The following is a 20,386-nucleotide window of genomic DNA, read 5'->3' as shown; positions in this document are numbered from 1 at the left end:
CCACAGCATGAAGATATGCGAAAGAGTAATAGAAGCTAGGTTAAGAGGAGAGGTGATGATCAGCGAGCAGCAGTATGGTTTCATGCCACGAAAGAGCACCACAGATACGATGTTTGCTTTAAGAATGTTGATTGAGAAGTATAGAGAAGGCCAGAAATAGTTGCATCGTGTCTTTGTAGATTTAGAGAAAGCTTATGACAGAGTGCCAAGAGAGGAGGTGTGGTATTGTATGAGGAAGTCGGGAGTTGCAGAGAAGTACTATGTAGGAGTGGTGCAGGATATGTATGAGGGAAGTGTGACAATGGTGAGATGTGTGGTTGGAATGACAGATGAGTTCAAGGTGGAGGTGGGATTACATCAAGGATTGGCTCTGAGCCCTTTCTTGTTTGCAATGGTGATGGACAGGTTGATGGACAAGATCAGCAGGAGTCTCCATGGACGATGATGTTGGCAGATGACATTGTGATCTGTAGCGAGAGTAGGGTGCAGGTTGAGGAGAGCCTGGAGACGTGGAGGTATGCACTGGAGAGAAGAGGAATGAAAGTCAGTAGGGGCAAGATGGAATACCTATGTGTGAATGAGAGAGAGGACAGTGGAATGGTCAGGATGCAAGGAGTGGAGGTGACGAAGGCATATGAGTTTAAATACTTGGGGTCAACTGTCCAAAGTAACGGGGAGTGCAGGAGAGAGGTGAGGAAGAGAGTGCTGTCAGGATGGAGTGGGTGGAGAAGAGTGTCAGGAGTGATTTGCGACAGAAAGGTACCCGCAAGAGTTAAAGGGAAGGTTTACAAGATGGTTGTGAGACCAGCTATGTTATATGGTTTGGAGACAGTGGTACTGACAAAAAGACAGGAGGCGGAGCTGGAGGTGGCAGAGTTGAAGATGCTAAGATTTTCATTGGGAGTGATGAAGAAGGACAGGATTAGGAACGAGTAAATTAGAGGGACAACTCAAGTTGGACTGTTTGGAGACAAAGCAAGAGAGGCAAGATTGAGATGGTTTGGACATGTGTGGAGGAGAGATGCTGGGTATATTGGGGGAAGGATGCTGAATATGGAGCTGCCAGAGAAGAGGAAAAGAGGAAGGACAAAGAGGAGGTTTATGGATGTGGTGAGGGAGGACATGCAGATGGCTGGTGTGACAGAGGAAGATGCAGAAGACAGGGAGAAATTGAAGCGGATGATCCGCTGTGGCGACCCCTAACGGGAGCAGCCGAAAGTAGTAGTAGTAGCAGTAAGACTGCAGTTGCGAATTATGACCAGGATGTCGCTATTGCGGAAGGTTATCACGTGGACTTTAAACTACATCTAACCCATACCTAAACTTAACCAGAAGGTGCGAGGCTTAGTTTAATGTCATCTGAGTCTTCTAGTAACAAGATCTTTCGGTCTTTGAAACCACCCCTAAAATAGTCCTCTATGATCGTAGACATTTTCAATGTGTAAAGCTTTCTGGCTAACATAATGCAGAGGATGGTGATGCTGCCTGATTGGTTAAATAAAGTCAGAATTCTGAGAAATAAAGCCGCAAGTGTGAAAAATAAAGTCGGAGTTGTGAGAAGTAAAGCCGAAATTTGGAGAAATATAGTCGGAATTCTGAGAAATAAAGTCAGAATTCGGATAAATAATGTTGCAGTTAACTAAATTTTCTTTTCTTTTTTAAATGTGGCTGAAATGGGCTTCCATAACATGGCGATGTCCGCCAGTCTGTCAGCAAACTTTCTTCGAGTGTTCCTTACTTTTTACGTGGTGTAACAATAGTCAAAAGTTTTCGCAGATTTTAGCGTAGAACGCTAAAGGGTTGGTAATCTAACGGGTTGACTGTAAAAGACTGAGTTAAAATCAGAAATATACTGGATATTCTCCTCACAGACTACAACGGACATTTAAGTCTGCAGATAAAATCATTGGTGCCAACCTGCCCTCCATTCAAGATTTATACACCCCCAGATTCATGAAACGGGCAGGCAGACCCATCACACCCTGGTCACAACCTGTTCCAACTCCTCCCCTCTGGTAGGCGCTACAGAGCTCTGTACACCAAAACAACCAGATATAAAAAAATAGTTTCTTTCCGCAAGCTATCATTCAAATGAACGCTTAACACTGTCAAATAAATCCAAGTTCCAATCATTTTGTATACACTGTACTGTGCATTGTGCGTATACTGGTACACTCTTTCATGTCCATCTACCTCAGGCATGTATGTAAGTAACCTGCTAACATCTATTTCAGCATCTCTGACAAATTCTCTGCACCATTGCACTTTATCGCATCTTATTTCACCTGTGTATAGTCAATCCTTGTGTATATATCTGAAGATTGTCGTGTTGTAATTCTATGTTAAGTACACTGAGAGAGACACGAAACAGGAGTCCAATTTCATGTATGTGCAAACCTACATGGCCAATACAATCTGATTCTGCTTCTGAGCTGATGGAGGGAACTGTTTTGCAGAGTGAGCGGTATTGTTCTAACTCAGCAGCAAGCCATCCCCCCTCCTTTTTTCCCCCTCCCCAATTGTATCCGGCCAATTACCACCTCTCCCGAGCCTTCCCTCCACCCCCTCTGCTAATCCGGTAAGGGCTGCAGACTACCACATGCTTCCTCCGATACATGTGGAGTTGCCAGCCGCTTCTTTTCACCTGACAGTGAGGAGTTTCGCCAGGGGGACGTAGCGCGTGGGAGGATCACGGTATTCCCCTCAGTTACCCCTCCCCCGCGAACAGGTGCCCCGAGTGACCAGAGGAGGCGTTAGTGCAGCGACCAGGACACATACCCGCATCCGGCTTCCCACCCGCAGACACGGCAATTGTGTCTGTAGGGACTCCCGACCAAGCCGGAGGCAACACGGGGACTCGAACTGGGATCCCCGTGTTGGTAGGCACCGGAATAGACCGCTATGCTACCCGGACGCCCAGCAAGAAAAATCTTAAGGTTTCTGCATGCTTCAAATTATTTTGATTGTACGACGTGTCAACTTGTCCGAGTCAGGCCAGGCAGGTCCCGACCAAGTCATGGTTGCCGTACTTGAATGGCTGAAGTCAATGGTGGGGTGACAGGTTGACGTCACAGAGAGGGGGGGTATAACCAGGAAGGGTCAAACAACGGTGAACACAAATTTTTTTTCATTTCTTGACGCTATTAATGGGGGGGGGGGGTGATGGGCAGCCAGTCAATACGGAGGTGGAAGTAGTTGTGTGAAAAATGAACACATTGTAACCTATTTTTCTGGACTTGCCTGTTAGTGATTTTAAGTTCCTGTTATAAGCTGTTGCCACAGTATATGCCTTGAGCTCTTATTTTGAAGGCTGAAGAGAGAGCGGAAGTGCTGTACGCAGTGTTGTTGCTGTGGAGTTCTGTTGGGGGAAGAATCCAAATAAAGTGGTCCTCGTGTGAAAGTGGAACCTCCGTATTTGTTATTTTATAGTTTCATACAGTATAGGCGACATCTACAAACCCTCGGTTACAACATTTTAAAGAATTTGCAGACCACTCGAAGCCCTGCCGATTTTCACACATAAACACACTTAGCAAATCGCTGCAAAAAGCAGGTGTTAAAAAAGTTTCAAAAGTGTTCAGAGACAGAATTGCCCAATCCAGGTGTGTGAAAGGAGCTTTGCAATCCTTGTGGTGTTCTGAACTGCACTCTCTTTGCATGAACCAGCCCCTATGTAGTATTGTAGCTTTCACACGGGAGCAACAACCTGGGGAACAATCCATGCCGTTTGTTGTTGGTGTGAAGGATAAACACGGGTCAACCAATCTGGGCCTATGATCCTTGGTCCTGACCAGGGTTTTATGCGGGTCCAACACTGCTTGGCTTTGGTGTGAAAGGGGAACAGGGGTTTACTCTATTTGGGTTTCAATCAAGGAATCTCATTGGTTACAATCAGAGGTGCATTATGATGTAAACATCACTTCAATACGAAAGTCCTGATGCGTTTGCATGTTGTTAGGTCGAGTATTTATAAGGTGACTGAATAAATAAAAGAAATCCTATAAAGTCAAGAAGTACCTGCAGCGGACTGACCACCTGCACTGTGTGCCGTCAAAACATGACCGGCAGTGATGTGTATCACGGAGCTCAGGTTGCGGCCGGGGTCTTGTGTGAATGGCAGTGACCCGTTGTTTACCCATCACCGCAGTCTCATGTTTTTCGACCGGAGCGGGGTCAAACGCAGGGTGAACCTGTGTGGGTTTTACACAAACAAGCAGAGGAGGCTGTTCTGCTGGGTGAAGGAAAAGAGGCGTTCATCAGGACACGGAGGGAAGGACCTTATTTCGCCTCGCTTACTGGCAACGTAATGTAACGTGCATGGATAAGTAGACACATTGGTCCTTAACTGACGGATCATTTTTCTTAGTCGACTGGTTAACGTTGTCGCTTGCGGAGCGGGAGACACGGGTTTGCGTCCCGGCTGTGGCGATTCCCGGACTGCCCCCCCCCCCCCCCCAATTCGCTACAAAAAGTTAGGGATCGTCAACAAAGTACATGTATGTCGTGGCACAATCTTATAATGGAGTGTATTCCCAATGAGTACATCTCATGTATGCTTCACCCCTCACTGGAAGCCTTCTATAAAGTTTGGGACCCTTACTTAGAACATATTGGACCTACACTGTCACTTCCATATTACAAGGGGTTCCTAAACCGGCCTAGCCGGTCCCTGTGCCTTTTTAACTGCAAAACCAGTTTCCCTGTAATCTTGCTATGTGTTTACATGTTTATTTATTTGATGTTGTAGGGGGTGGTGAGGTTTGGGGGTGGAGATAATGCCCACTATTTTTTATTTACTTGCTCATTTTGTCATGTTGTGTCTGAGCTGTTGTGTTTTGTGTTGTATACGGAAATGTAATAAGGATATTTTAAAAAAAGTACATGTTTAAAAAATATGAAACTCCAAAATCTCAATAACTCAAAAAGTGGGTAACTTGAGGACATGAAACCAATGAATTCTGCTATAAGTGGGTGTGTTTTTCCCCTTTTTTAATTTGAATTTTAGCGCATTTTATCAAGATTTTCTTTATTAGTCTTTGTTACGGCCCTGGTGCTGCGTGTCTAATTTTCCCTCTCCAGGTAATGCCCCGCCTCCTGTGGAACTACTGATTGAGCCCAGGTGACCCCAATTGCTCATCGCCTGGGTATATAACTCGGAGAGAGATGCCCAACAGTGCCAGCGGGCTATTGTTGGCAGCTAGAGTGAGAAAGAGACAGCCAGTGGGCCATTGTTGTTAACCAGAGAGCAAGCTCTTGTGTCAGTACTCTATACTCCTTGAGAAGGAGGGTGAAACCTATGTTAGTGTTCTTGTTTCTTTCGTTTTGGTTTGATCTGAGTTTGCTTTGTTAGCTAAGCCTGGATAGTTAAGATCTGGCATCTTCAGTTGCCTTTTCTTATTGTATATAGGGTTAGTTTTTGTCAATAAATCTGTTTTTACACCTGGTTCAGCCTCCCACCTTTCTTATTCCCCCGGGACACTTTTTTTTATTTGCTTTGTTACTTCCGCTCATCCCCTGGACCTTTTTTAACGGGGAATGTAACAAATGGGGGCTCGTCCGGGATTTGAACCCGGGACCTTTCGCAAAACGTAAGCGGCAGAACCGCAGTCGGCGGGTGGTCGTGTCCCAGATAAGGGGGAATAGGGAGGACCTAAACCAGAAGCAGGAGGTGAGAATTGCACACCTCGAGTCTGCTGTCGCTGACCTCACACGCCAGTGCCACGCAACCTGGGTTGAGGCGTAGGAGCTTCGTTTGGAGCTGGCGACTCAAAGGAGGAAGGATATGGAGCAGCTGAGGTTTGTCCGTGTAAAACTCGAAGAAGCACAGAAGTCTGAGGGAGATGAGGCTGCTGCTTGACATGTACCACTCAGCACCCAAGGAGCAGACGGACGATGTCCAGCTCAGTATGGCTGAGAAGACCAAGTCAGAGGCAAAGGAGCAGAGGTTGAAGGACCTGGAAGAGAAGGAGCGAAGGGAAGGCAAGAAGATGGCTGACGAAGAGGTCCTGATGAAGCTTCGCTCTGTGGAGGAGCAGGTCGACATCCTCAACAAGAAGCTTTCAATAGCGAAACAACAGGAGGATGCCTTGCTCAGGGAGATGGATGTGACAGGTCAGGATTTTGAGGACATGCAGGAGCAAAACATCCGCCTGATGCAGCAGCTCAGGGAGAAGAATGAAGCCAACTTCAAACGGAGTGAAGAGGATTACCCTTTTGAATACCCACCTAGGGTTGGTATTTATGGGAGGGGGTGTTATGCCCCCAGTGCCGTGTGTTGCAGTGACCCTCTCATAGACAAACCTAGGGTTTGTTTTTATGGGAGGGGGTGTTACGGCCCCAGTGCCGTGTGTTGTGTACAATTACCCTCATATGCAAACCTAGGGTTTGTATGTATGAGAGGGGGTGTTACGGCCCCAGTGCCGTGTTGTGTATGCGATTACCCTCTCGTATACAAACTTAGGGTTTGTTCTTCTGGGAGGGGGTGTTACAGCCCTAGTGCTGGGTGTCTAATTTTCCCTCTCCAGGTAATGCCCCGCCTCCTGTGGAACTGCTGATTTGAGCCCAGGTGACCCCAATTGCTCATCGCCTGGGTATATAACTCGGAGAGAGATGCCCAACAGGGGCCGTTGTTGGCAGCTAGAGTGAGAGAGAGACGGCCAGTGGGCTATTGTTGTCAACCAGAGAGCAAGCTCTTGTGTCAGTACTCTATACTCCTTGAGAAGGAGGGTGAAACCTATGTTAGTGTTCTTGTTTCTTTCGTTTTGGTTTGATCTGAGTTTGTTTTGTTATCTAAGCCTGGATAGTTAAGATCCGGCATCTTCAGTTGCCTTTTCTTATTGTGTATATAGGGTTAGTTTTTGTCAATAAATCTGTTTTTACACCTGGTTCCGCCTCCCACCCTTGTTATCTCCCTGGGACACTTTTATTTTCTTTACTTCCCCTGAACCTTTAATGGGGAACGTAACAGTCTTCATACAGATCCAAATTTCAACTACCACCTAGCAATATGAAAGCAATGTTTTTAATTTCCATTTTACCTTTTTTTTTTGTGATGAATTACATACTGCCTGATTCAGTCAATCAAGTTGTCCTTTCCACTACTCATGAGCCATACCACTTCAGTACATGAGACCGACGTGGATATGTTTACGGCACATAACTGCAAAGCTTTTAGTTGTTTAAACTTTCCATTTTCATCTTTTTTTATGATATATGACACAGAAAAATGTTTGGCAAATGTTTTGTTTGATTCCTTTTTTTAATGTATATTGTGATTTTTTTTTCCTTTTTTATATACTATATCACATGTTTTCAGATATTTTTCAATTACATCTACACCATACCACCTAGGATGATGAAAAAATCCAGTTATGCTCAAGGAAAACCAACACAAGCTTCACTGCTTTTGGTTTTGGAAAGCTGCTTTCAAACATATGTATATGCACTCTGTAACATTGTCCAAAAAAATAAAATGTCCAGCAGTGGTGGTTTTCCCTTTTCCCACATAAGGCCTCTATGTGTAGGATTCACACATCTGTCTCAATGCCTGTATCTCTATCCAGTAAACTAGGGCATCTCTGACATTTTTTTTAAATTTCTTTATTCTTTTATTATTTCGGCACTCACAAATGTCCACATAACTGACTGTAGGACACAGCTGACTCTTGAGTTCACCCTCTGTGCAGACTGAAAGAAGCTCTCCTATTTCTAGGTCATACGCTTTCCAGACATTTTTAGATATGCTCTTACTTTTTACTGGTTTAAAAATAAGTGTCACACTTCATCTACCTTGCACGAGTTGCACTCCTAGGGGTTGGTTCACTCGCTCCTGTGAAAGGGTTTTAACACACCTTTTGTTCACGCTACCATCGTTTGGTAATGCTTCAGTAAATGTTAGCTACTCGGGACATGAGTCAACAAATTGCCAAGGCAGTTTTATGAATCACGGACTGCGGATCACATTCACGCATGACCCGTAAAATTGAGGGGAGAATTACAGGTTATTCAGCACATCTGAATGGGGTTCAGTTTCCCTTTAAATGATATTGTATGCATCTTATGATTCATATGTTTGGATATTATTTTCAATAATTCCTAAACCACACCACCGATACCTCGTGTTTTGTATGTATACCCACTATGTCAGCTCATTTAAATCACATAATATGTTGCTTATCCCCCCCCCCCTACTCAGGTTGATAATACCCAGGCACTTGGGGAATAATTTTTACACATTATATTAAGTCTGTATTTCTTCAAACGTCACACATAACTTCGTCACAATGTTGTGTCGTCTATTTAATCTCTGTGTCTGAAATTATGCCAAGCTTTGTCCTTTCACAAGAGTATTGCATCACAACAATTCAAGAAATTCTCAAGGGAGCAAAAATGAAGCCCAAAATGCCCCCCTTCTGTGTAAAAAAAATAAAATTAAAATAAAAACTAGAAAATGCTGCTAGCTGAAGTAAATTGCTGAAGCAATGTGGAAATTTGCTGCAAAAACAGCTGAATTGTAAAAGTAAAACAAGGAAGCTGAAAGCTGAAGGAAATTGCTGAAGCAATGCTGACAAATTTGGAAGGAAAAAAATCAGTTGAAATGAAGAATCTAAATTTGGAAGCTGAAGCTGAAATAAGTTGGGGGCTGAAAGCTGAAATAAACTGCTGAAGCAATGCTGTAAATGGCTGATAAACCGGCTGACGTGAACTGAAATGCGTTTAATTGGTTAACTGAAAATCATGCACGATAAAGTGTAGTAGTGGCTGTTGGAAGCTGAAGTCCGTACCCAAAAAAGCTGAACTGGAAACTGGAACACATGTCGCCTACAGGCAGACTTGGGAGCTGAAGTGCACTACTAAAAGGAAAGCTGGAGTGTATCAGCTGAAGAATCAGAGAGTTGAATAAAATGAAGTTGAAATGGGTGAAAGGAAAAATGATATACTGCCAAAGCCAGGAGTAGAATTGAAATACCTTGAAACTTTGTAAAACAAAACTCTTTGTATTAATATCAGACAGATGAAGTGTATCACCAAACAGATGCTTTGATTTTTTTTTTCATTTTAAGTTAAAATGGAAAGAATGAGTCTCAATGTGCGTGTGTGTGTGTGTGTGTGTGTGTGTGTGTGTGTGTGTGTGTGTGTGTGTGTGTGTGTGTGTGTGTGTGTGTGTGTGTGTGTGTGAGTGAGTGAGTGAGTGTAGAATCAGCTAGAAGAACCACCTAAAAGTAACTGCCAAATGTCTCCTGACTAAATCAGTACAAAGATTTTGTTTTTGTGAAATCTGTTGAAATGTGTGTAAATCCATGTGTCTTGTATGTAGTGTGGAAACACTGTGTAGCAGCACTTTGACAGAAATGTCAGTCAAGTCCATCCATCCATTATCCAACCCGCTTATCCTGCTGTCAGGCTCGCGGAGATGCTGGAGCCTATCCCAGCAGTCACTGGGCAGCCGGCAGGGAGACACCCTAGACAGGCTGCCAGGCCATCACGGGGCTCGCTCGCTCACTCACACACACACACACACACACACACACACACACACACACACACACACACACACACACACACACACGAAATGATTATATTATCAAATCAATCAAATTTTAAGGTCCACTTTTTTAAGTATCATGATGTTGGCAATTGGTGATGAAATTACGCCTAACAAGGTAGCTTATTGTGTCCAGTCAAGTCAACATAGTGTAGCGAATTCGGGGGGCAACCACAGCAACTGCCGCGGACGGGACGCGAACCCGTATCGCCCGCACCGCGGGAGACGTCGCTAACCGCTCGACTAAAGGATCAGATCCACCAGCCAGCGGCCAGCGTATCTACTTATCCATGCACGTTACAATAGATATAATTCTTAGCCGATTTGAGCTAATGGCTAGTTTGGAATTAAGTCAAGTCAATTTTATTTGTATAGCCCAATATCACAAATTACAAATTTGCCTCAGTGGGCTTTACAGCAACACAACATCCTGTCCTTAGACCCTCTCATCGGATAGGGAACAACTCCCTTAAAAAACACCTTTAAGAGGGAGGAAAAACTAGGAAGAGACCTCAGGGAGCTCTCAACCCCAAGACGTTACTATCGATTAAGTTTCAGTTTTCTTTGAACTGGATTTACATAAAGTCCAATAATACAGGAGAGTCGTATTATGTTACCGGAGTGACTAGTGTCGGTATTGGGGCCTGGAGTTCGTTTCCATCATTTAGTATTAACCTCTGGGTTGGCCTCGGAACTTCCCATGAAGTGAGGCCGTACGAGCGTCACCGCGGCCGGGTAGACTTTTCACGAAGGGGGAGACTACTACATTACTCATAATGCACAAACCGGATGTAGCAGAAGTCATTAATCTAACGGGACCACGCGGTCTATCACGGGAGTGTGTAACTATCCATCCATCCAGCCATTATCCATCCATTATCTGAACCGCTTATCCTGCTCTCAGGGTCGCGGGGATGCTGGGGCCTATCCCAGCAGTCATTGGGCGGCAGGCGGGGAGACACTCTGGACAGGCCGCTAGGCCATCACAGGGCAGGACGAAATTAAACAAGCAGAAGAATCAAACTCCCAGACCTGGCATTATTCTTTATTAGACAGACAGTCACAACATGGTGTCGGAGAAAGTAGTTAAACTACGGACCCACTTGGGGGGGCGAAGAAGATGGAAGCTTTCGGTGTCCCTGCCCCGCGGATGGACTGGGAATCATCCAATCCAACCTACCCGATGAATGGCAGCCATTCAAACAGCATGCCGAGCTCATGTTTACGGCCCCGCTCAAAAGAAAAACGGAGGAGGAGGGAAAATGCAGTTTTCTCCTGCTGTGGATCGGGGACAAAGGAAGGGACGTAAGTAATACTTCGAGATTAACGGATGACGATGCAAAAGTGTTACATACCTCACGCCGAAGCTAACCCCATCTTCGCCAGGTACAAATTCGACGAGGAGACGCAGGGGAGTGGTGAGTCATTTGAGCACTCCGTAACGGAGCTCACACTGCTTGTTAAGGACTGTGACTATGTGTAACGGAGTTAAAAAAAAAAGCTCTTGATTGATTTCTTTATTTCCAAATAGTATTTTTGAATGTATCTATCATTTAACAATTCTGTTAAGTATTTGTGAAAATTATTTTATTGAGGTATTTTAATTTACGGTTATTAATATTCCCTGCGTAAATGATGTTACCCACGTCATTCCTTCTGTACCTCCTGTGCTTCCGTAGCTTCCGCCTTCTCCTCGCAGTGCGTAGTTCATTGATGAGGTGAGTCGTGTGGAAAATGCTATCGTGATATTTCATTGTTTTCTTTGACCCGCTAATGTAACTTTTAACGCATACGGTTTTGCTGCTGATGCGATAACATTAACCAGCGGTTTTTTGTAGTTTTGACAGCTAAATAATATTTTTTGTCGAAGGTTGTAGAAGTGTAGTTAAAACGTGTTGCCGCATGGCGGCAGGCCGCTCTGTATAATGCGACTAAACGTGGTGTAAACTGCTATTTTGGATGCGTAGAAGCAGAGGTGCAGAAGAGATGCCGAAAATGTGTTGTGTTTGTCTTCTGCAGGTATGTGTTTTCCTTGTTCTACTACTACTTTCGGCTGCTCCCGTTAGGGGTCGCCACAGCGGATCATCCGTTTCCATTTCTTCCTGTCTTCTGCGTCTTCCTCTGTCACACCAGCCACCTGCATGTCTTCCCTCACCACATCCATAAACCTCCTCTTTGGCCTTCCTCTTCTCCTCTTCCCTGGCAGCTCCATATTCAGCATCCTTCTCCCAATATACTCAGCATCTCTCCTCCACACATGTCCAAGCCATCTCAATCTTGCCTCTCTTGCTTTGTCTCCAAACCGTCCAACCTGAGCGGTCCCTCTAATATAATCGTTCCTAATCCTGTCCTTCTTCGTTACTCCCAGTGAAAATCTTAGCATCTTCAACTCTGCCACCTCCAGCTCCGCCTCCTGTCTTTTCGTCAGTGCCAATGTCTCCAAACCATATAACATAGCTGGTCTCACAACCATCTTGTAAACTTTCCCTTTAACTCTTGCTGGTACCCTTCTGTCGCAAATCACTCCTAACACTCTTCTCCACCCACTCCAACCTGCCTGCACTCTCTTTTTCACCTCTCTACTGCACTCCCCGTTACTTTGGACAGTTGTCCCCAAGTATTTAAACTCAGATGTCTTTGTCACCTCCACTCCTTGCATCCTGACCATTCCACTGTCCTCTCTCTCATTCACGCATAGGTATTCCGTCTTGCTCCTACTGACTTTCATTCCTCTTCTCTCCAGTGCATACCTCCACCTCTCCAGGCTCTCCTCAACCTGCACCCTACTCTCACTACAGATCACAATGTCATCCGCGAACATCATCGTCCATGGAGACTCCTGCCTGATCTTGTCCGTCAACCTGTCCATCACCATTGCAAACAAGAAAGGGCTAAGAGCCGATCCTTGATGTAATCCCACCTCCACCTTGAACCCATCCGTCATTCCAACCGCACACCTCACCATTGTCACACTTCCCTCATACATATCCTGCACCACTCCTACATACTTCTCTGCAACTCCTGACTTCCTCATACAATACCACACCTCCTCTCTCGGTACTCTGTCATAAGCTTTCTCTAAATCTACAAAGACACAGTGCAACTCTTTCTGGCCTTCTCTATACTTCTCAATCAACATTCTCAAAGCAAACATCGCATCTGTGGTGCTCTTTCGTGGCATGAAACCATACTGCTGCTCGCTGATCGTCACCTCTCCTCTTAACCTAGCTTCTATTACTCTTTCCCAAATCTTCATGCTGTGGCTGATCAACTTTATACCTCTGTAGTTGTTACAGTTCTGCACATCGCCCTTGTTCTTGAAAATCGGTACCAGTATGCTTCTTCTCCACTCCTCAGGCATCCTCTCACTTTCCAGGATTGTGTTAAACAATCTAGTTAGAAACTCCACTGCCATCTCTCCTAAACATCTCCATGCCTCCACAGGTATGTCATCAGGACCAACTGCCTTTCCATTCTTCATCCTCTTCATAGCTGCCCTCACTTCCTCCTTGCTAATCCGCTGAACTTCCTGATTCACTATCCCTACATCATCCAACCTTCTCTCTCTCTCATTTTCTTCATTCATCAGCCCCTCAAAGTATTCCTTCCACCTTCTTAGCACACTCTCCTCGCTTGTCAGCACATTTCCATCTCTATCCTTGATCGCCCTAACTTGCTGCACATCCTTTGCAGCTTGGTCCCTCTGTCTAGCCAATCGGTACAAGTCCTTTTCTCCTTCCTTAGTGTCTAATCTGTCATACAACTCACCATACGCCTTTTCCTTTGCCTTTGCCACCTCTCTCTTTGCTTTACGCTGCATCTCCTTGTACTCCTGTCTACTTTCTTCATCTCTCTGACTATCCCACTTCTTCTTTGCCAACCTTTTCCTCTGTATAATTTGCTGTACTTCCTCATTCCACCACCAAGTCTCCTTGTCTTCCTTCCTCTGTCCTGATGACACACCAAGTACCTTCCTAGCGGTCTCCCTCACTATTTCTGCAGTGGTTTTCCAGCCATCTGGCAACTCTTCACTACCACCCAGTGCCTGTCTTAACTCCTGCCTGAACTCCACACAACAGTCTTCCTTCTTCAACTTCCACCATTTGATCTTCGGCTGTGTCTTCACTCGCTTCCTCTTCTTGGTCTCCAAAGTCATCCTACAGACCACCATCCGATGCTGCCTGGCTACGCTCTCCCCTGTCACCACCTTGCAGTCTCCAATCCCTTTTAGATGGTGCCTTCTATATAAGATATAATCCACCTGTGTGCACTTTCCTCCACTCTTGTACGTCACCCTGTGTTCCTCCCTCTTCTTGAAATATGTATTCACCACAGCCATTTCCATCCTTTTCGCAAAATCGACCACCATCTGTCCTTCCACATTTCTCTTCTTGACTCCATACTTTCCCATCACCTCCTCATCACCTCTGTTCCCTTCACCAACATGTCCATTGAAGTCCGCTCCAATCACCACTCTCTCCTCCTTGGGTACCCTCTCCACCATGTCGTCCAACTCATTCCAGAATTCTTCTTTTTCATCCATCTCACACCCAACTTGCGGGGCATATGCGCTGATAACATTCAGCAATAAACCTTCAATTTCCAGCTTCATACTCATCACTCTGTCTGACACACTCTTCACCTCCAGCACGCTCTTGACATACTCTTCCTTCAGAATTACCCCTACCCCATTTCTCCTCCCATTCACACCATGGTAGAAGAGTTTGAACCCACCTCCGATACTCCTGGCCTTACTCCCCTTCCACCTGGTCTCTTGCACACACAGTATGCCTACCTTTCTTCTTTCCATCATGTCAGCCAGCTCTCTCCCTTTACCAGTCATAGTGCCAACATTCAAAGTTCCAACTCTCACCTCCACATGCCTACCCTTCCCCCTCTCTAGCTGCCTCTGGACATGCTTTCCTCCTCTCCTTCTCCTTCGCCCAACAGTAGCATAGTTTCCACCGACACCCTGCTGGTTAACAGTACCGGTGGCGGTCGTTGGTAACCCGGGCCTCGACCGATCCGGTATGTAAGTCTTATTTATGATCCGCATATTTCATTTGGCAAAGATTTTACGCCGGATGCCCTTCCTGACGCAACCCTCCCCATTTGTCCGGGCTTGGGACCGGCACTAAGGATGCACTGGCTTGTGCATCCTCAGTGGCTTTTCCTTGTTAAATGTTGTAATTTCCGTTGTCTCGGTTTAGTAACCCAACCCCCATGCACATTTTACTTTGTCCACCGGGTGGCACTGTTTCCTTTTGTATATTTTTCATAGTTAAATTTGAGTTTTGAAGAGGAACGAGTTAAACCTTGTTGCGATAATGCGCGAATGAAATCAGACAGTGTGTATTGCATTGATGAGGCGCATAGGTGCAGAGGAGATACCGAAAGTGGGTTTTGTTTGTCATCTGCAGAGCCAATAAATGCTGAACTGGGGCCAATGTTAGCTTATTTCGATCCCGAAAAGGAAGTGACACCTCAAGTGGACAAGTCGAAAAATGGCCTGGGTGCAACGATCATGGAGGAAGGCAGACTGGTTGCATATGCCTCAAAACTGCTCAATAACGCAGAGCAAAATTACGCCCAAATCGAGAAGGAACTTTATGCAGTCCTGTATAGATGTAAGAGATTCCATGAATACACCTATGGGCGACGTGTAACAGTGGAATCAGACCAACAGCCACTAGAGGCAATACCCCGCAAGCCTCTAGCCCTTGCACCACCTTGTCTACAGCGCATGATGCTCATGCTGCAAAAATACAGCATATCCCTCATCCACAGACCCGACAGAGATTCCAGTTGCCGACACACTGTCAAAAAAATCCATGGATGATGAGGACAGTTCACTATCTGAGGCTATGGAGACCCAGGTACACACCGTCATCAGCACAGCTCCAGTGAGCGCTGACAGGCTAGATGACATCAAGACATCTACAGCTGAGGATGAGCAGCTGTCCACCCTCAAGCAAGTCATTCGGTCAGGCTTGCCAGAGACAAGAAAAAAATGTCACCCACTCATCAGTGAATACTGGAACCACCGAGATGAGATCACAGAGGCTGATTGAATCCTCCTGAAAGGTGAGAAAATAATCATTCCACACAAACTCAGAGCAGACCTGCTACAGCGCATACATACAGGACACTTTGGGATTGAGAAAAGTAAACACAGCACAAGGGACATAATGTTTTAGCCAGGCATGATTCAACAGATAGAGGAAACAGTGATAAATTGTGACATATGCCAAACACAACACAATGCTAACACAAAGGAGCCCATGCTCTCACAGCCTATCCCAGAGAACCCATGGCAGACTGTAGCTACAGATCTATTCTCCTGGAATTCTAAAAACTACATTGTCATATATGACTACCTCAGCAAGTACTTTGAAATTGACCCCCTGCACAACATCACCACAGCTGCTGTCATCTAGACAGCTAGACATGGCATACAAAAACAGTCATTAGTGACAACGGGCCATGTTACAGCTCACGCGAATTCCAACAGTTCGCACAGTCATGCGGTTTTCAGCATATTACTTTGAGCCCTCATTACCCCCAGAGCAACGGTCTAGCTGAAAAGACTGTCCAGACCACAAAGCGGATCCTCACAAAGGCCAAAGAGGACAGGAAAGACCCATACCGTAGCCTGCTGGAGTATAGGAATACGCCGGTCGACGGCCTCAAATCTCCAGCTCAGATTCTGATGAGCTGCAGGCTGCGCTCTATCTTACCCACAACAGCGGTGCAGCTACGACCCCAGGTAACCCCTCAGAACACAGCGAGAGCAAGGAGAGAGAAATGCCAGCGGTGCCAGCAACAGCACTACAAGAGCTCTGCGACACCTCTGTCGACACTGCACACCGGAACACCCATCTGCTTCCAGCAGGAAGATGGTAGGGGAAAACCAGCAACAGTCATCCAAGCTGCAGAAACTCCACGGAGCTACCACATCGACAGACCTTCAGACGCAACAGACGGCACCTTCTCGACACCCGAGAAGACAATTACACACCCAACACACAGCAGCCTGAGATCAATGAAGATGATCAGGTCACTGGACAAGGGGACCAGGAACCTCACCATGGTTCTGTGTGCGAACCAAATGACTCTGAGAGCCTCGTCTCCACACGGGGTATGGCCGTGTCATTAAGTCAAGGCAAGTCCTTGACATATAATTGATTGAAAAGGGTGTAGGCGGATCGCTGCCCTAAAAAAATGGGGGGGGGGATGTAAGGAGAAAAACAAACTACCTGGTATGTGGAAAAACAACTTACCTGTTATGTGAGGTTTACTCAGTTTATTACCCTGATGTGAAAACAGTTTATTTGTTATATCAGCTACTGTTTACTTAAGTTCAGGAGGCAGGTGATGTTACAAGACTGTTGGGTTATGTGCCTTTTATATATGTTTGCCTTTTGTATTGTAGCGAATTTAGGGGGGTAGCCGGGAATCGCCACAGCCGGGACGCGAACCGAGGTCTCCCGCCCCACGGGCGACAAAGTTAACCAGTCGACTAAAGGGTCTGACTTGTTAGCCAAGGGCTAGCGAGTCTATTTATCCGTGCATGTTGCAGTATATTTGCACACTTTTTTTAAGGGAAATGTAATGTTTACTACTGCCGGATGAAGGGGCGACTACGACATTACCCGTAATGCACAAACCGGATGTAGCGGAAGTCGTTAATCTAATGGGACCATGCGTTCTACCACGGGAGTGTGTAAATAGCAGGACGAAATTAAACAAACAGAAGAATCAAACTCCCAGACAACTGAGTGTACCTGGCATTATTCTTTATTAGACAGACAGTGACACAGGCCGGTGGTCCCCGCTTAAATTCGTGAAAATTAAATTAAACCGTATTATGATTGTTAACCAGTCGGGTGTAAATAAAGATGATGTGAACTCAGAAAATACGTAATCATAATGGGGTTGTCGACCACATTAATTATCCATCCGAAAATAAAGTAGCTTAACTCACCAAAAATGAGTGTTCTCTCTGTGACAGGGTTTGATCCAAACCACAGACATGGGAATGCGGGGTTCGTAAAAAGACAGCAATTAAGGTTCATTTTTGACAAGCTCTTTTAATGTAGAAGATGTTTCACACATCACGGTTGATACGTTACACATCACAGCTATTTTTTCCCCCAGTTCGTCTGCTATGGCATTAATTGCACTGATGGGTGTGTCTGTAGGACAGCATCAGTCAGAACCCGGCCACTTCCAGACGCGCCATGCGCACAGGACGCACTGGTGCTGGGGACAGCCGGACGCTCTGCGGCTACAGCCCCTTCGCTGGGACTCATCGCCGGGAACCTCCTCGCCACCGACCGCTCCCGACTCCGGAAGAACTAAAGGACACAAGACATTAGCCCACTGTGCCTTTTCATGTTTCTACATTGTTTACACAGCCGTGTAATAAAAGATAAAACAGCGCTTTACCGGGGTCGTCTGTGGTTTCAGCCATGACCGTGTCTCCCGCCTTCTCTGACACTGTGCCACACACACCTGCTTCCCCGAGAATTGAGCCTATTTGGTTTTCCAGTGGCGTGAGCTCATGTGTGCGCTTGCCCCCTCCAGTAGCAGACACGCTCTGACGGTGGGATGCAAATTTATTTATTTGCCTCCACCTTCAGATCCGACCACCTTTTTTTTCTGTTACTGTCCTCTGTCGCAGTCACTGCATTAACTGCAGCAGCAACATGTTGCCACTCGCTGCATTTTCTTTGGTGACCCCACTACTGAGGCCACCAAACAATATCTGCTTTCTGACCTCCACCTCACCCACAAGCACCTCGATTTGTGTGTCAGAAAAATTACTTTTCTTCGTCTTCATCTCGGTTGTTGCCATGATCCACCGTAACATGCCATTGATCGCCAGGCTCATTTATATACGTAAGCATTCATGCGATGCTTTGCATTGACCATATATGGTTGAATTTGGGCGTGTAGAGGACGGGATATGAGGCTGATACAGGTGCGCACATTTCCAAGTGGACTGTGATTTATAAGGGAACGTTGCCTGCAGGTGTGCGTACGCACGGTTTTATAAGTCCGGTTTTTTTTGTTTTTTTTGGCGCAAGCCCTATTTGACTTTTATGATATATGACGTTACCGGCATATCCTTTAAGCTGTTAAGTTGGAAGTCAGTAAATTGCGAGATGGGGCCTGCATGGATCAGACTAGTTTTTCCAGCACATCCCACAGATCTCGATTGGATTGAGATCTGGAGAATTTGGAGGCCAAGGCTGTTGTAGTACAATGGGTGTCACTAATGCGCTGTACTGTCTTCTAGTGTCTGCTTGTAGTTCCGGTGTGTCTGCTTGTAGTTCCGGTTTGACTTTTATGAATAAACGCGTGAAAAAGCAATAGGTTATGGGCCCAGAGTGTCGCCAAAAGGCTGTTTTACGCGGAGTTTTGTGTGAGATAAACGGTGTTGTGGAATTCACAATGGAAGATAAGCTGTTTATTAACAAACTGAGCGGACCAGAGAACTGGGCAACGTGGAAATTTCAGATGGAACACTTGCTGAAGGCGAAAGGACTATGGGGCACGCTAATGGAGACGGATATCCTAGCCGCAGATGCTAATGCACACGCACAAGCTGAATTCACGAAACGGAGAGAAGGCATTCTCTGTGTTAGTGCTGAATGTAAGTAAACCCCACTTGTACCTGATAACAAGCTGCCAGACTCCAAAAGATGCGTGGAACACGCTGAAAGGACATTTTGAGAGATACTTTGGCAAATAAACTTCCTGAAGAAAAACATATTTCAGGTGTGAAATGAAGGAAGGAGAAAGTTTAAATGAACATTTAAAACGAATGAAGGAACTGACTGATCAGCTAGGAGCAATAGGTTCTGTGATTGAAGAGGAAGACCAAATTGTAACACTTGATTAGTTTGCCACCAAGCTATGCTACAATTGTCACTGCGCTAGAAACAAAGATTGACAATTTGACACTGCAGTTTGTTCAGCACGCATTAATAAATGAAGAGGCTAATTATAACTCCAGTGGTGCTACGTCAGGTGGTGCATCAGCCATGTCATCACAATTTCGTGGAAATATGCAGGCTAACTCCAAGGCAGTGGGAGCTGAAAGACCAAGCACGTGGAGATGTTACAAATGTGGGAAAGAAGGACATATAAAGCGCGACTGTCCAAGTTGGAAAAAGAAAACCCACAAGGCCAAGAGCATGATGTGTGAAGATGCAGAAGATTCATCTGAAAGTGCCTTTGTCACTAAAGAGGCAAACCCGACTGAGAGGCCACAACAGGTTGAATAGTTGATTGATTCGGGAGCATCAAATCCCATGATATGTGATAAAGAAATTCTTCAAGACTACCAGCGGTTCTCAAAAGCACAGTCTGTGAAACTCGGTGACGGCAAGGTGGTTGACGCCCTAGGACTTGGCAATGTCAAAATGAGAATGACTTTCACAGTAAGTGATGTAAAAAATGTCACAATATATGACGTGCTGCATGTTCCAAAGCTATCTGGTAATCTATTCTCAGTGGGAGCTGCTGCCAGAAAAGGAATTAACGGTGCAGTTTAAGAAGTCTCGCTGCTACATACGTGGGAAAGATGGAACTCTTCAAGGAAAGGGAACACAAAGATCTAACCGGCTATATCAGCTGGACGTCGAAGGAAGTTCGCCTGTCTGTTATGGTGCATCAAGTGCATCAGTAGCAGCCAGCCTGTGGCACCAGCGCCTGGGTCACACCACCAAGCTGAAGAAACTAAAAGATCTGGTGAACGGAGTGGACTTCTCTGCAGAGAAAGAGGTTCCTTTCTGTGAAGGATGTGTGGAAGGCAAGCTGTCTAGAAAGCCATAC

Source organism: Lampris incognitus, chromosome 4 (genome assembly GCF_029633865.1).
Source record: "Lampris incognitus isolate fLamInc1 chromosome 4, fLamInc1.hap2, whole genome shotgun sequence".
NCBI lineage: Eukaryota > Metazoa > Chordata > Actinopteri > Lampriformes > Lampridae > Lampris > Lampris incognitus.
The sequence above is the reverse complement of the archived record's forward strand: the minus strand, read 5'-3'. Positions refer to the sequence as shown.